This window comes from Aegilops tauschii, chromosome 2 (genome assembly GCF_002575655.3).
Source record: "Aegilops tauschii subsp. strangulata cultivar AL8/78 chromosome 2, Aet v6.0, whole genome shotgun sequence".
NCBI classification, from domain to species: Eukaryota; Viridiplantae; Streptophyta; class Magnoliopsida; order Poales; family Poaceae; genus Aegilops; species Aegilops tauschii.
In genome coordinates this window covers 557,075,932-557,091,445 of record NC_053036.3, presented here as the reverse complement: position 1 = coordinate 557,091,445, position 15,514 = coordinate 557,075,932, and the positions used below count along the sequence as shown (strand labels likewise).

General features: G+C 45.1%; 1 long non-coding RNA gene across 2 annotated transcripts; it reads right to left on the bottom strand.

The window, feature by feature from the left end:
* Positions 1–8,325: 8,325 nt before the first annotated feature.
* Positions 8,326–10,627, bottom strand: LOC120973715 (uncharacterized). Of its 2 annotated transcripts, none has more exons than XR_012203304.1 (3): positions 10,087–10,627; positions 8,580–8,749; positions 8,326–8,472 (listed from the first exon to the last, which is right to left on the bottom strand). It is a non-coding gene; the product is annotated as an uncharacterized lncRNA (long non-coding RNA). The 2 variants fall into 2 exon arrangements; XR_006670595.2 differs by having other exon boundaries at positions 8,580–8,746; positions 10,087–10,336.
* Positions 10,628–15,514: the final 4,887 nt, after the last annotated feature.

Genomic DNA, 15,514 nt, shown 5'->3' with positions numbered 1-15,514 from the left:
AGAACAAAGAAAAAGAAATATTTTTGGATTTTTTGAAACATAAAAGGCAAAAAAGAACTCAAAAAACACTTCAAAAATATTTTTGGATTTTTTTTCTTTTCTCAAAGAAGGCAAATAAGAACGCAAAAAGAAGATTTTCGAAGTTTCAGCAAAGACGAAATCAAATAAACTACCAAAGAAAAAGCAAAAAGAACGAAGAAATATCTTTGTTGTTTTCTCAAGGAACTTTAAAAGAACGATAGGAAAAAAATAAATCTTTTTGGGTTTCTTTCAAAAGCAAATAACACACAAACAATAGGAAGTAAAAAAACACAACAAACACTTGGGATGCAATAAGATGCAAACGAAAAATCTTTTTGGAAATTTTGGGTTTTGCAACTTAAAGAAACAATAAAGAAAAGTCAAAAAGAACAACCAATAGAAAGCAAAAGAACGACGAAAGAGAAATATTTTTGAATTTTTTGAAGCATAAAATGCAAAGAACCCAGAGAAACACAACAAAAATAATTTAGAATATTTGGTTTTTATCAAAGGCAAAAAAGAACACAAAGATAAAAGATTTCCAAAGTTTGAACAAAGAGGCAAACAAATAAACTTCCAAAGAAAAAGCAAAGAGAACGAAGAAATATTTTTGTTGTTTCTTGAAAGAACTTAAAAACACCAAAAGAACGAAAGGAGGCTTTCTTTTAAAAGCAAACAACAAACAAACAAAAAAACAATAGGGAGCAAAAAAACAAAGGAACACAAAAGAAAACAATAAAAAACCAAATTAAACTAAACAAAGAAGAAAGAGAAATACTTTTGGGTGTTTGATCTTTAACAGAACACCTACTTGCTACTTCTAGCTTCGTCGCACAATATTTCTCCGGCAACCTCTTCAGTTGAGACAGTGACTACACTGGAGATTAGGCGACTTCCATGTCTACTAGCTGATTCTTTGGGTTCTCCATCAACAAGTTTTGCTATTGATTTTTCTAGTATCGAGTGACCACTTTTACTCGAGGTTGTCAGCTATTTGACCTTCAGATTCTCATGTTCATGTTGTTACTACTGATGGAACTTCCCTCCAAGTCAACAGTTGAGGCACTCTCACTACTTGTCTTTTCATGTTAATTCTTTTGCTCATATTCCTTGCCCATGCAGCTCATTTTTAGGTGGTCAAATTGTCGACTTTGGTTGTACAGTCATTCTTTAGTTTAACTCTTGTTCTGATTAGTAACCTCAGATGGATGCTTTACTTGGTGTTGGCCATCGTCGTTGTAACTCCCAGGTGGTCCCTTTGCTGCCAATGTCGCCAGTCTCTCCGCTTCGGTTACTTCTTTTACTGTCTCTTTGTGGCATCATCGCCTGTGTCACTTGTGTGGTTCTTGTTTCTCATCCTTAGTTCGAAGTGGTCTTTTCATGTTAATTCTTTCGCTCATATTCCTTGGCCCATGCAGCTCATTTTAGGTGGTCAGATTGTCGACTTTGGTTGTACAGTCATTCTTAAGTTTAACTATTGTTCTGATTAGGATCCTCAGATGGATGCTTTACTTGTGTTGGCCATCGTCGTTGTAACTCCAAGGTCCTCTGGGAGCTTGATTGGTCACTTTGCTGCCACCGTCGACAGTCTCTCTGCCTTGGTTACTTCGTTTACTGTCTCTTTGTGGCATCATCGTCTTCGTCACTTGTGTGGTTCTTGTTTCTCATCCTTAGTTCAAAGTGGTCTTCTTGGATCTGTCTCTAGCGGTGTCTTTAGACTGTTAGGTTTGTCGGCTTGGCAAACAGGTTCAATTACTTTATCTTCATAGCGAGATTGTGTCTCGTCCTTTCTATCTTGTTCATTTTGATGTTTGGGGTCCAGCTCCCTTTGCCTCAAAAAGAGGCCATCGCCACTATATTATCTTTATAGATGTTTTCTCTCGACACACATGGATATATTGTATGATTTTCTTGTAGTGAGGTCTTGTCTATCAGTAAGAAGTTCGTCCCCATGCTTCATACCGGGTTTTCCACTCCTAATTGTGTCTTCCATGAAGATTTTGCTTGTGAGTTCATCTATCATTTGTTGTGCGGATTCCTTGCTGAGCAGGGCACACTTTCTCAGTTCTCATATTGTGGTCCTGATGCTCAAAATGGTTTGCTGAGTGTAAGCATCGTCAACTTCTTGAGGCGGCTTATGCATCGAAGATCAACACCTCTCTTTCACCTCACTTTTGGGTTGAAGTTGTTTCTACTTCCACCTACCCCGTCAACAGTCAGCCTTCCTTGCTTTGCAAGGTGACATTCCTATCGAGTGTCTGTTTGGTCGTTCTCATGGCTACTGAGCGCTTCATTTGTTTTGTTGCGTTTACTACGTTCTTCTTGCCCCCCCCCCCCCCCCGAACGCGCCAAACTGACTGCTTAGTTTATGGAATGTGTCTTCTTAGTTACGCTGATGAGCACAAGGGCTATGAGTGTTGGGATCCTATCAATCGGTGAATGCGCATTACTCAGGGTGTGACTTTTGACAAGTCTCGTTCTTTCTATCCACGTACATCCTCTCCTTCGGCCTCTCCCATTGAGGATATTTCTTTCGTAACGCTTTCCGATACACCTATCACTCATGTTTTGCCCTCCTACATCCATTCCAATGTGTCTCCCTGTACTACTGTTGTAGACCCCACGCCATCGTCACTTGCGGCTTCCCCACCTCATTCGTCCCCTAAGACTTCCCCGGTGATTCCCCCGCATCCTCTTCTTTACTACACTAGTCGTCCGCATCTTGTGGATTCTTCCGATGCTTCATCTTTCGATGAGCCATCTACCCCCATTACTATATCTCCTTCTATTGGAAACGCACTGCCTCCAGCTCAACCTAGCTTTTGCACTTGCCCGCTTCCACCTATTGATCACTATGGGTGTTCTGGAGCTGCTCTTCTCAATACAACTTACTGTGGCACCATGTTCACCCAAACGGCGGCATGCGATGGCAGAGGAGATTGCTGCTCTTGAACGCACTGACACGTGGGATCTCATTTCCCTTCCTCCTCATGCTCAACCCATCACTTGTATATTGTAAATTGATCTACAAGATTTAGACTCTGATGGTTCCCTTGCCTTACAAAGCTCGTCTTGTGACTTGTGGCTTTTAATAGGAACATGGCTATGACTACGACAAGACATTTTCTCATATGGCCCACATGACCTCTCTTCGCACACTTCTCGTTGTGGTATTTGCTCGCCACTGGTCTGTCTCTTAGCTTGATGTCAAGAATGTCTTTCTTAATGGTGAGTTGCATGAGAAGCTCTACATGTAGCCACCACATAGATATTTTTCCCTGATGGCATGATCTGCCATATTCGTCACTCTCTCTATGCCTTTAGCCCTCGTGCACGATTTGAGGTTTTTTGTCTCAACGATTACTGCGACTAGTTTCTGCTAAATGCTCATGATCCTTCACTTTATATCCATCTTTAAGCTCGTGGTCGAGCTTTGCTCCTATATGTCGATGACATGATCATCACTACCAACAACTTTGAGTGCATTGCCTTTTTGAAGGCTCGTCTTAGTGAATAGATTTAATGTCTGATCTTGGTCCCTTTCACTACTTGGAACTGAGGTTTCTTCTACCTCATCTTTATTTCTCAAGAGAAGTACATTCAGGATCTTCTTGCTCGTGCTGCTCTTAGTGATAAGGTCACTGCTGAATCTTGGTCCTCTTCGCTACTTCCTTGAGATTGTTCCTTATTTCCTAAGAGAAGTATATCCAGAATCTTCTTGCTCGTGCCGCTCTTACTGATGAGCACACTGTTGAGACTCACTCCTACAGAGTCAACGTCCACCTTTCTGCCCATCTTTGCTCCCTGCTAGTCTGGATGGGCATTCTTTGCCTTGCTGCGAGTTGCTATGAGTACTGTCTCAATCCCACATCCCGTGTTCCCTTTGTGTGCGACACCATAACCGCACGCTCGAGCACCACCAATGGTGAGCAGGAGCTCGGACAGTCGACGCGTACCTGGATTATGCACGGGACGAGCCGAGGACAGGCGCTACCTAAAGTCGAGGCCAAGGGCGCAGTAGGAGAACTTGGGGTGCTTAATCAAGTGCGTGACCCACAACCCGCAAACAGGAAAAGAGCGCCAAGCCAGATCGATGGGGTACGAAGAGTGCACAGGCACGTGGATGCTGGATCAAGTCCCTCTGCTGCCACCGCCACCAGTATCTGCCTTTGTTGCCTTGTCTACCAGTTATTTTCAGGATTGGCATCATCCCCTTGGGTCACTTGTGATCTCTCATCCTTAGTTCGACGTGGTCTTCTTGGATCTGTCTCCGATGATGTCTTTAGTCCACGGTCTAGTTACTTTATACTCATAGCGAGACAGTGTCTCGGCGTCCTTTCGACCTTGTTCAATATGATCTCAGGGGTCCATCTCCCTTTGCCTCCGGTAGTAACTTCTCTCGACACACCTGGATATACTTTATTTCTTCTTGTCGTGAGGTCTTATAAGCTTTTTGCTGCCATGGTTCACACTCAGTTCTCTACGCCTATTCGTGTGTTCTCTGATGGCTCTGGTGGAATCCTTTCTGAGCAGACTTTGGTTCTCTTATCCCGGTGCTCATGCTCAAAATGGCGTGGTTGAGCGCAAGCATCGTCACCTTCTTGAGACGACTCGTCCGTTGATGTTCACCGCCTCTCTTCCGCCGCACTTTTGGGTTGAGTCTGTCTCCACTTCTATCTATCTCATCAACCTTTAGCAATCCACTGCTCTGCAGGGTGACGCCTTTTCGAGCGTCTGTTTGATCGTTTATTCAACGCTTCAATTGTTTGGTTGTGTTTGCTATGTCCTTCTTGCCCCTCGTGAACGCACCAAACTGACTTGTCAGTCTGTTGAGTGTCTTCTTAGGATACAACGATGGGCATAAGGGATATTGTTGTTGGGATCTTGTTGGTCGTCGGATGCCTATTTCTCGGGATATGACTTTTGTTGAGTCCATCTTCTTCAGCCTTTTAAGTGGAGTATATCTCTTTCCACAGTTTTCCCGACACTCTTCTCTGATTATTGTAGAACCAACGCCATCATCTCCTATGATTTCCTCCCTCACTTATCACATGATTCTACACCTTCATCACTGGTGGCTTCCTTGTCTCCATCACCTAAGTTTATCCCGATGATTCCAGCTCGTATTCTTCCATCTTTTCCTAACTTCTATACAGGACGTCTACGTGTTGTGGATGCGTCTACCGATGTGCCATCTTCCCCGTCTCAGCCTACTTATGGCTTGCGTCCTCGTCTGCTTTGGCATGTTGACCGCCAGTGTCTTCCAAGCGTTGGCGATGCTGTTCTTGAGCCAACTTCTTACTGTGATGTTGTTCATACCAAACGGCACCTTGTGATGGCAGAGGAGACTGCTGCTCTTGAGTGCATCCGCACGTGGGATGTTGTTTATGTTCCTCCTCGTGTTCGTCCCATCACTTTGTGGGTCTACAAGGTTAGGACTCACTCTGATGGTTCTCTTGGGCGTTACAAAGCTCGTGTTGTGGGTCATGGCTTTCAGCAGGAGCATGGTCCTGATTACGATGAGACTTTCGTTGACCACTGTTCGCACACTTCTTATTGTGGCCTCTGTTCGCCACTGATCTGTGTCTAGGCTTGATGTCAAGAATGCATTTCTTAATGGTGAGTTGCATGAGGAGGTTTACATACAGCCACCACTGGGTATTCTACTCCTTACGACATGCTTTGTCGTCTTCATGGCTCTCACTATGGCTCTAAGCAAGCCCCTCACACCTGGTTTGAGTGTTTTGCCTCTATGGTGGTTGCTGCTGGTTTTCATCGAGTGCTCATGATCCGACGTTGTTTGTCCTCCTTTCTGCTCCTGGTAGGACTCTTCTTCTATATGTTGATGACATGATCATCACTGACACAGACCGTGAGTATATTTGCCTTTGTTAAGGCATGTTTAGTATGCAGTTTCTTATGTCTTGTCTTGGCCCTCTCTGCTACTATCTTGGGATTGAGGTCCCTTCTTGCTCAAAAGTAATAATTTTGGATCTTCTTACTAGCACTACTCTTACTAATGAGCGCATGTTGAGACTCCCATGGAGCTCAATGTTCACCTCCCTGCTAGTGATGTTGACCTATTGTCCGATCTGGCGCTTTATCGACATTTTGTTGCAAGCCTTGTTTATCTGCCTGGCACTTGCCCGAAAGAAGAAACAAACTACAGTGCAGTGCCCCCCGTTCGAGTGCACCTCCTCCCGCGGCGTCGTCGCTCAACTTTCCTACTACATGCTCTGCGGCATTGTCGTCTTGGCTAGGATGGTGGCAAACTCGCTAGCGTCGATGCCTCTCGCACGATGTTGCTAGAGCCTTCATCCTCTCAAGTGGCACGAAACTCCCATGGAGCTCAACATCCACCTTTGTTTGATCTAACGCGCTATCATCAACTTGTTGGGAGTCTTGTCTATTTAGATGTCACTCGTCTAGACATTTCATATCATGTTCTCATTCTAAGTCACTTCATCTTTGCTCCCACTTTTATCCACTTGAGTCACCCCCACCCCCCCCCCCATTCTACGATATCTTCGTGGAAATATCTCTCACCGTCTCTCTTCTTCCTATGCTCAAGTTCGCTCGTCTCTTTCTACTTACTGTGTTTTCTTGATGGTTTCTCATTGCCTAGAAGATAAAGAAACAGATTGCGCTTTTCCCTTCTAGTGCAAAGGCTGAGTTGCAAACAATGGCTCTTTTGACAACAAATGCATATGATGGTTGCTTAAGGATTTTTTTTGTTTCTATCACTACACCTACTCCTCTGTTGTCAGAGAGTACAGGTGCTATCAGTATTGTGCATGACCCCGTGCAACATAGCTCGCCAAGCATATTGGTGTCGATGCTTCCTTCGAATGCTCCAATGTGCAGGATCAAATAATTCCTCTATCTCTTCAAACTCGGTGTTGTTGATGCACCATTAGCTAGGGAAGGATTTTATTCTCTAGTACTCCCTCCATTAACTATTATAAGATGTTCTAACTTTTTCTGAATCAAGTGTATAGACACGTTTTAGTGTGTTTTGTTCACTCATTTCTGTATGTAGTTCATATTAAAATATCCAAAACATTTCGTATTAGTGAACAAAGGGAGTATATTTTTATACTTAAAAGAAGGATTCGCCCTCGCCCTTTATGGTCATCCAGCCGGGCATAGCTCCCCCATGTGGCCTCCGCCCCGAACATACCTCCCCCTAAACATGCTCGAGTGCACTCTTGCTCCTTTTCTAGACCATACACCATACTCTAGATTCTCTCGGCCAAGATCCTTATTTAGTAGCAGTACGGGACTAAAACATTGCACATTATTGTTGCTTCCCTGGGTCAGATGAGTGGTCGGCACCTCCTTCCGCAATGCCGTCAACCACCATCCCGTTCTACCCTCCGTTGTGGCATTGTCGTCGTAACAAGGATGGTGGCAACCACGCTTGCGCCGATGTCTCTCGCGTGACGTCGTCGAAGCCTTCATCCTCTCAAGTGGCATGAATGGCCGAAGGGGACACTGCCGCCATGGCTGCTGGCATTCCCGTCCTTGGATTGTGAAGTGATTGGGAGCAAGACTAAGGGAAATATGGGAAATGAAACGATTACTAGCGTATTAGGGAATGAGGCCCAAACAAAATGGTAGCTGTATTCTTCAACGAAGTGGGACACACTTTTGATGGAAACAAGACCAAGTGGGATATAGTCATACTCTATCAATCTCAAATAATAATCTGCTTTTTTCTTGGCAAACTTTAACCCCTACTTCAAATAATAATTTGACCCAAACACTAAACTAGCGTTGACCATAAACTTTTATACATCACACCATATTTTCATAATCTACCAAGTAAGGCGTATGAAAAAAAGGGATAAATCTACACACGTAATTTACATGTAACCATTATAATTATATCGTTTTAGAAATGCTATAGGTAGGTTTGGCTAGATGTCTAGGCCCGTGTCTACACTCTATAACATCATATGTTTGTAAAAGAAACATTACAAATATTCAAGTCTATATAGCAGATAGTCTCCTACAAAGAAACATGCTTTTCTCTTTTGGAATAAATAACCATAACCTTTTTTTTTTGCGGGGGAAATAACCGTAAACTTAACAGTCAACTGAACAGTAACACAACTAAGGAAAAGAAAATATTATCACAATATACAAAGAATAAGAATGTGTGAAATAGATAACCATGTCGTAAACATCACTTGTGGACAAATTTAGGGTGGTTGATAAAACAGAATCATTACCTTTGAAGCAGAATTGGGATTTAGTCATTCCAGAGTTCCAATAATTCTGTAGAATGAATCAAAACTGTGACATAACTGAGTGTAACTGGTTGGGTGGTGAGCTGATATAGAGGTGGGGTCGCGACTGCATCGGTTGGAGCCTCGGACTGTTGATTTGGACAAACCGATTTAAATGCAGCAGCAGCAGCTCGCACAACGCTAGGGAAATTTTCACAATCTGCAATATCAATAGAAGCATTAATGCTAAGGAATTAGAAGCAGGTTGCACTGAACAAACCTCATCCAAATTTGTGTTTTGTACTGGAAGCAAGTTGCTGTGCTTACATAGTGCTTAAGTTTCACCTCCTAATGGACTGTTCGCACCTTTCTTTGCAACCAGCAATACAAGTGGAGCGACAACGTGCAAACTGATGCCACCATGGTGCCGAAGGCCCAAGCCATCACTTTTATGTGCAAAATAAATCCTTCTGGAATATGCTCCATTTTGTTGCCTGCTGCAATAGCAAGAAAATTTCTGTTGTCACTTTCCACCAGAACTTGCCAATTACATAAAGAAATACTCCCTCTGTTCACAAATATAAGATGTTTTGGATATTTCAATATGGACAACATACGGACTGAAATGAATGAACAAACACACTAAAATGCATCTATATACATCTGAATCAGAAAAAAAGGTAGAACATCTTATATATGTGAACCGAGGGAGTAACATTCTACTAGCACATGCCAATTACATACAGAAATAACATTCACCAAATTCAATTAGTTGCAAGATCACAAAAGAGTGGATAGCTAGTCAATAAATCAAGCTATTCCGATTATTCAGTGCCAGTATTTTAGGTACTAATTAGCTAGCTGTGTTTTTGTTTTTTTCTCCATGATAGAATACACTATCATTTTCCAATCAAGTCGAGGACCTATGGCGTAACAGAAGAAACCTCCAAAGATTAGTCGGACCAAGAAGAGCTGATCAACTTCTCAGGAGGGCAACATTCATCATAAGTGCTGGAACAACTGATGTGTTTTCCCACTATCTTGCCACAAACCGTTCAGGAACAGATAGTTGGCCACCGTATGAGAATCTACTGATAACACATGTCACTAACTATACCCAGGTAGACACCGTATGGGAATCTACTTGAAAACCTAACAATTTACCTTCTTCTGACATCACCACCTAAATAGACGAATCAAGTGACATGGTGCAAGCTGAGCCTGTCCATAATGATCTTCAGCCATTCTTTGAACTTCACATTCTACACATTGTTGAATTTCTCAAGGTGCTAAGTTCATAATCTAAAGAAATAATCCATTTCTGGCATTCATCTAATGAGAAGTAGAACTCTTGCTGATTTGCTTTTTCCATTGGCTACCAACTATAAAAAACATCTACCTCGTCATTAGCAATGCTTCATGGTGGTAATCTGTCATCATCATCTTTAAAACAGCACTACAGCAAATTAGCAGCAGCAGGTTGTATCTTGAATCTCGTCAATGAACCCGCTACGAAAAATGTAGGAAACTTTGCCATGATTTATGTAGATTGATAGTCCTTTCAAATCACAACTTCCGTATATGTTTCCCTAAAGAAAAAGAGTGTGTGCTCTGTGAACTGAGTGCACATTATGATTCTTTGCCTGATGCTAGAAAAAACTCTATGTTTTGTAACAGGACAGCTGATCAAATATGCTTTAGGCACAAAATTTATATCTTCCTTGTGAGTTCCAGCGGGGCAAATTAGCAGCAGTAGCAAAGTAGTAGCAGCAGCAGAGCATCACGCGGCAAACAGCTGGGAAGCAACAAGATAACGCTGTTGGAGGGTGTCTACCTTGTCCGTGGTGGCGGGCGAGGCGAGCGTTCCGCGGGAGCGAGAGAGCATCCTCCGCCGCGAGCACATGCTCTGTTCGTTTACCGCGTCGCGACCGGCAGGCGGAACCAGCGGCAGGAGGCGCCATGCGCACCGGCGTGAGGAGATCTGGACGAAGACGCCCTCGGGCTCGCCTCCTCGTGCATCGCTCTGGCCGTCGTCCAGCTACCTCAGGCTCAGCGTGCTCGCGGCGCAACAGCCTCCGTCGGCAGCTTGGACCTGAGGTCGGATGCCGAGACCCCAGGCGCCCGCCGCGCCGCCGCCTCCCCCTCATCCTCTCCAACTCCCGAACCCGACGATGCTCAGCCGCCGTCGAGCTCGTACTCGCGAGTCGCCGCCGCCTGACTGCTCTCTCGATCTACAGACCCACGTGGGTACTCGTACTTGCGAGTCTCCAACTCCCGAACCCGACGATGCTCAGCCGCCGTCGAGCTCGTACTCGCGAGCCGCCGCCGCCTGACGAATCCCTTGCTCTGCTCGAGCGGCAAATAGGGTTTTCCTACTAGCCGAACAGACCGCATATGGGCCGGCCCAAATACCTAGGAAACGTATTTTTTTTCTTCACGGTTCTTTCTGGTTTCTTCCTTTTTTGTTAATCCTCCATGACTGGTTTTCCTTTCTTTTTTATTTTACTACGAAAACTGCCCGTGCGTTGCAACGGGAAAAAACACATACCCATGCCCTGTGTTTTGATATTGACTACCGGGATCAATATCGCCTGAAGACAAATTATATTATATTTACTTTACTAGATGTGATATATGTTTTCGCTGTGTGTGTCATAATCTGTGTATATATAATAGTCCAACATTACCCAATCCTTGTCCATGGAGGGGCGAAAGGAAACTACAACACATTCTGAGGGGGCTAATGTAACGCCCCGGATTCTATGCGCCAGGTGTCATCCAGTTATTCGTCGTCGTTGCCATGTCGTTTGCTTGCGTGTTGCATTTTGCCATGTCATCATCTGCATTTCATCTGCATGTTTTTTTTCAAAACTTGCATCCGGTCCTTTTCCCCATTGTCCGTTTCGCGATCCGACACTCCCACACGCACCCGTCGCCCCTCTTAGATATTGTTTCATGAGCGGCAGTAAAACGTTCTCGGAATGGGCCGAGATTTGCCGAGTGGCCTTGGTATAACACCGGTAGACCGCCCGTCAAATTTCGTTCCATTTGGAGGTCGTTTGATGCCCCAACGGTTAACCGCGTAGCCCGAAACCCCTCTCTCTTTGCAACCCAGCACCCCTCCAAATCAGCCCACTAACCCATTCAAACCCCCTCTGTCGTGGAATAGTCACAGCAGATGCCCTTGTGAAAGGACTTAATCGTGGAGCCATCGCAACTAGGAAGCTTAAAGGGGTTAAAACGGGACAAAGGACACGAGGGTTATACTGGTTCGGCCCCTTACGGTGAAGGTAAAAGCCTGCTCCAGTTGAGGTGGAATTACTAGGGTTTCGATGACCAGGGAGCGAATCCGCTATGCCTGGCTACCGATTTGATGTTACTTGTCCTGAACCGCCGCTGGGTCGTCCCTTTATATAGAGAGGTTAACGCCCAGCGGCTCTCAGAGTCCCGGCCGGCTCATAAATAGTGTCCGGCTCGGACTCTTAACTATTCTTGCCTTATAATACAAGTCATGCCATAACGGCGGTTTATCACTACGGGCCTCAAGTCACCTATGGGCCTTAGGCCCTTACTGAACCGCCATCTTCAACCTGTCCTTGGGCTTCTGAATGATGAGTCATCGCAACGTAACCCGGCCCATCCTGGGCGGATTACACCAGTAGCTATATCCCCAACATTAGGCGCCAGATTGATTTGAACCGGTTCATGTCAATCTTCAATACCTTAAGAAAAATCCTCTGACTTCTGTTTGCGCGAAGGTTATAACCCGCCATGACATCATCTCCTGGACTCTTGGTAACCCGCCGTGACGTCATCCGCCATTAATGCATGTTCTGCCCAACGTATCTCAACGGATCCTTGTCTTAATAACCGTCCCGAAAACTGAGGCGCCTCTGTAGCTGGATAATCATGCTTTCAGCCTCCTCGTTTCTTGCGCCCACTTATCAGCCTTCCCTTATAAATAGGCCCGACCGGGTCCTTTCTCATTCTTCCCTTTCCATCGTCTTCCTCCTCTCGACGCCTCAGAACCCGAGCTCCGCCGCCGCCGCCGCGCATCTCGTCTTCCTCAGCCTCGGCCGCTGCATCAACCTGAGCTAGTCTAGAGAACGGCGGCGACTCTCCGCAGTGAATGTGCAACTGTAAGTCTTCCTCTTCTCGAACGTCAGATCCGCATTAGGGTTCCGCGTTTCTTCCGTGTTCTTCGTAGTTCATCTCGGTTTCTTCATAGTTCTTCCACCGCGGTCTCTTTTGATCCGAAAAGCAGTACAGAACTCCTGTGGTAGTTGTTTCGCGTCCTTTTTCAATACTAGCAGATCCCTTTCATTTGCAAAAAGACCTCATTGGAGCTTATGAACTCATCTGTACCAGTTTTCAGTTCTAGAAAATTTTCTTTCCTGCACGACCGTTTGATCCAAAATAATAGTTGCAGTCTGTGAAACTTGTTTGTGCAACACTTAGGAAAAAACCGCATCTGTTAGCCATGACGGCTCTTATCGCCGGTTTATAAAGGCAATGCTCAATGAATAGTTCGGGTTACTCATAGTGGATTTGAATAACTTAATTGTTTATGATGCCCATGGCGGTTTAAACAATCTGACACAATTAGCCATATATCATTAGGCCCCTTCGTAAGCCGCCACCTTGAATATGAATTGAAATATTTTCGCCGGCTTAAAGTTGAACCGGAAACTTTATTTTGTCATAGGCTTCCATCCTTCACAATGCCGCCCAAGGCCCCCAAAGCACCCATCACATGCAACTGGGGTAGATCCAACGTCACTGATAGCATCTTAGCTGATTTCGTGAAAACGGGTTACCTGCCAAAGAAAGAGGTCATGTCCTATCGTGCTCCTGACCCATCAGAAGAGAGGCCTCAACCCAAGGATGGGGAAGTTGTCATATTTACTGATCACATGAACCGGGGCTTTGCTCCTCCCGGCTCAAAATTCTTCAGAGATGTCCTGCACTTTTTTTACCTGCGACCTCAAGACATCGGACCCAATTCCGTGTCAAACATCCGCAACTTCCAAGTGTTCTGTGAGGTGTACCTTGGAGAAGAACCTAGCTTGCTACTCTTTAGAGAGTTATTCTATCTGAACCGCCAAAACGAATGTGCTCATGGGCCCAGCTTGGAGCTTGGCAGAATCTCAATTCAGCGACGTAGAGACTGTCTCTTCCCTTCTGCTAAGCCGCCGAGTCACCCGAAAGATTGGAACCAAACATGATTCTACTGCCAAGACACTTCTCCGGCTAAAGAGAACCCTCTGCCCGGCTTCCGCGCCCTACGTCTGGAGTCAAATCACCCCTTACCAGATAAATTATCTGCGGCTGAACGTCAAACACTTACCCCCACCATAAACAAGATCAAAGCTCTTCTGGGGAACGGCCTAAACGACATTGATTTGGTCCGGGTTTGGATTGCCTGGCGGGTGATTCCTTTAAGCCGCCGCCCCGTCTTGATGTGCGATTACACGGGCCAGAAGGATGATCCTCTTCGGCACAGTCCTGACAACTTACCTGAAGACGTCATTGATGATATGACCAAGTCTCTTCTGAACGAGAGCCTGGCAGATTGCGGGAGAATAGGCTTAAATCCTTTCTGCAAGGCTAACCCGGCTCCAGCGGTAAACCATTGAGCTGAACACCTCACCTTCCATTCTAACGATTTCGTCTTAATTCAAAAACCCTTGTTGTATTTTATAGGCAAATGATAAATTTTGGAAAGTCAAATATGACCATGCTGCTGCAAAGAAAGCCAGAAAGGCCAAGAAAGCCGCTAGGAAAGCCGCCGCCCGTAAGAAGGGGAATAAACCTAGCGCCTCAGACCTGCTTCATCTGGACGACACCTCTGAGTCAGAGGTAGCTCTTGACTCTTTAGGCTCCTTTTTTAACCATCTTATTGACACGAATTATCAGCAGGATGACACCGGAGCGAGTCATGAAGTGATTGAAGAGGTAACTATAATTTCCTCCGACTCCGAGCCTTTGCCGAGACAGAAAATCCGAAGGGTAACCCGGAAAGTAAGATTTTCACATCCTTTAGCTTATCAAGATCCTCAATTTCTTTTGAAGCGACAGATTCATGAGAGTCGGAGGCAGACCCAGACCAGCAAAGATGCAGACCTCTCCTCCGGCTTACCCGATGCATCAAGGAAGTGCCGGACTGAGGTTATCTTCGACTTATATTCTTTGCACCCTTTGGCGGGCTTCACTCGTCAACCACTCAATTCTTCTGACTCAAACTACCAGGAAACTTCACCTTCCTCCGGCGACTCAATGCAGTCCAGCATGCCGGCTTTCAAAACCGCTCCCGGGTAATGATGATCAGTTTATTTTGTGCTTATCTTACTCGTTTTTGTACTAACCCTTTGAATTTCAGTGTACAAGTAAAGCCCAGCAAGAGGACAAAGAGAAGTAAGCCGGTCGAAGAATCGAGCTTGGCTGAGCCGGAACTCAGAACGGCTGCTCCTGATGCTTCTGCTCGTGAGCCGCCAGCTGTACCAGCTCCTGATGCTTCTGCTTATGAGCCGCCGGCTGCACCAGCTCCTGATGCCGCCACTGTTCCATCTATTGAACAAGTTATGGAAGGTTCTGAGAACCCGGAGATCCCCAGCCCGGCTCATCCAGATGACCCGGACGTTGAAATCACCCGGACTGAGTTTGTCGAACCGGGAAGACCTACCGTGCTGGCTAAGCGCTCTGCCAAGGAAGAACTTCTGGAACACCACAGGGCCAAGCTGGACATCACTGATTATGCTCATCTAAGCATTGACGACATTGTCTCTGGCTATGTAAATCAAGTGCACAACAGCTGGGATCTGGAAATTGATATGGTGAAACAAATACAACAAAAATCTGAGGTATGACTCTCTTGCTTACTCCATAGTTATCCTTACAATGTCAGCCCCCAAGTCTATTACTTATGATGAAATATGTTGTAGATTTAACGCCAGTAGTAATCACGTGTGTTAACCAAGTATTTGAACAGCTATGCATTAGCCCCCAAGTGTCGAGTATCTTTGCCTGCAAAGTGCTTGGGACTTATTTCCATGAACCGCCACTGTAAATAGATCTCTTTAACATACATTAGCCCCCAAGTGCCAAGAATCTTTGCTTGCAAAGTTCTTGGGACTTAATGTTGCATTATGATAACCCTAACGGTAAACCGGAATTTATGCAGGCCGCCATTAAGCAATTTGAATCGGAGATCTCCGATTTAAAGAACCGCCTGAAAACTCAAGAAAATGAAACCCAAAAGGCCA